General features: G+C 54.5%; 1 protein-coding gene across 1 annotated transcript in view; it reads right to left on the reverse strand.

The window, feature by feature from the left end:
• The window catches only part of Sec24b (SEC24 homolog B, COPII coat complex component), a gene marked incomplete in the record, with an annotated part of 66102 nt that extends 65921 nt beyond the window's left edge, over positions 1-181 (reverse strand). The window contains 1 exon segment of the mRNA XM_013505418.1: positions 1-181.
• Positions 182-1825: the final 1644 nt, after the last annotated feature.

A 1825-nucleotide genomic window follows, 5' to 3' on the forward strand; every position in this document is an offset into this window, starting at 1 on the left:
AGCGGGCGGCGGCGACGGCGACTGTGCCCCGGAAGGGTGGGCGGAGGGTCGAGGAGGCGGGGCCGGCGGACCGCGCGAGAGGAAGAGGAAGAGGAAGGAGCGCCGGCGACGCGGGGCTGCCCGGAACCGCAGTTGCGGGCCCGGAGCTCCGTCGGCCCCGCAGCGTGGGACACCACCTGGCCCCTCCCCACCCTCCTGGCCCCGCCCCGTCCTCCCGGCCCCGCCCCTCTCACCCTGGCTCTGTAGCTGTCGCGGCGCCCCCTGCTGGCGGAGGTGGCGGGGACCCAGGAACCCACCCAGCGGTCATTTTTTGGTTTTGATTTTTTGCACTTGAATTTCTTTCCTCCTTAATTGTAAAGGAAATGAGGCATTCAAGCTCCATCCCTGTTGGTAACGGGTGATTCCTCGTTAGAAATAAAAGGAAGGATTTCTGTACGATAAACGGAAGACTCACTGAGAATAGAATACTCAAAGCCGGGTGTGGTGCTGCACACCTGTAATCCCAGCACTCTAGGAGGCCGAGGCAGGACGATCACAAATCTGAGTCCTGCCTTAGCTGGGAAGCTTAGCAACTTATTGAGGCCCTCTCTCAGATTTCCTTAAAAAGGCAAAGGGGCAGGGAATGTAGCTGAGGGCAGAGGCTCTGGTTGTACTCTTCCAAGCCCCTTTCCCCGGAAGAGGGAGACAAGCTTCATGGGGAATCTCCTGCCAAGCCTGAGCTCATCTTCTTGGCCTTCAGAGAGCCAGCAGCCCAGGTCGGCGGGCGAGGGCCCCGGAGCTCTCTCCCAGAAGCCTGGCCGCCTGTGGGGTCGCTCCACCGGGACCGGGCAGGGCGGGGCGTTGCACAGCGCTATGCGCAGGCGCGGAGCTCGGCCGTGCAGCCCCTTAGCGGCCGGGAACCGGCGCTTCACCACCTGAAACAGCCGCCTTCCCCGGCCGGACCTCGCAGCTGGGTGCGCACCTGCCCGGGGGCGCTCTCTTCCTCCCTTCCCCCTCCCTCCTCCTTGTCTCGTTCCCCTGCCCCCTCCGTCCTCCTCCTCCATGGTCCGAGCCCTGGCTACCGGCTAACACTAGGGCGGCCTTGCCCGCGCCCACTGCCCCAACCCCCGCGGGGTTTTTCTAGCAAGCTTCCGTGAAGTCCAGGACATGTTGCCCCAGATGGGGCTCACACGGGAGAGTGGGCAGAGGCAATATTTTTAACTGAAGGAACTTGAGAAGTGGCAGGTGTAGGACAGCGTCTCTCTCCTTGCCTTGCAGCGGCTTTTTTCTTTTTCTTTTTCTTTTAAAGAGAAAAAAGACAAACAATGTAACCGAGTTTCAAAACAAATTAGTAAGCTTTCACTCTATAATCAGAAACAAGACAAGGATGTCCACTGTCACCACTTTTATTCAATATAGTTCTGGGAACATCAGCCAGGGCAATTAGACAAGAGAAAGAAATAAAAGGAATAAAGATAGGAAAGGAAGACGTGAAATTATCATTATTTGCAGGTGACATGATACTGTACATAGAAGACCGCTGAAACACCACCAACAGATTCCTAGATTTAATATCCAAATGCAGTAGCATAGCGGGATACAAAGTCAACATTCAAAAGTCAATAGCATTCATGTATACAAGCAACAAACTCACAGAGAAATTAGGGAAAGTACACCCTTCACAATAACAGCCAAAAAAAATGAAGTACTTAGGAATCAATCTAACAAGGGATGAAAAAGGTCTATACAATGAGAGCTACAGTGCCCTAAAAAAGGAGATGGAAGAGGATTTCAGAAAATGGAAAGCTACCCTTGTTTATGGATAGGAAGAACCAACATAGTGAAA

This window comes from Chinchilla lanigera, unplaced genomic scaffold, assembly GCF_000276665.1.
Source record: "Chinchilla lanigera isolate Chin_1 unplaced genomic scaffold, ChiLan1.0 scaffold00095, whole genome shotgun sequence".
Classification (NCBI taxonomy): domain Eukaryota; kingdom Metazoa; phylum Chordata; class Mammalia; order Rodentia; family Chinchillidae; genus Chinchilla; species Chinchilla lanigera.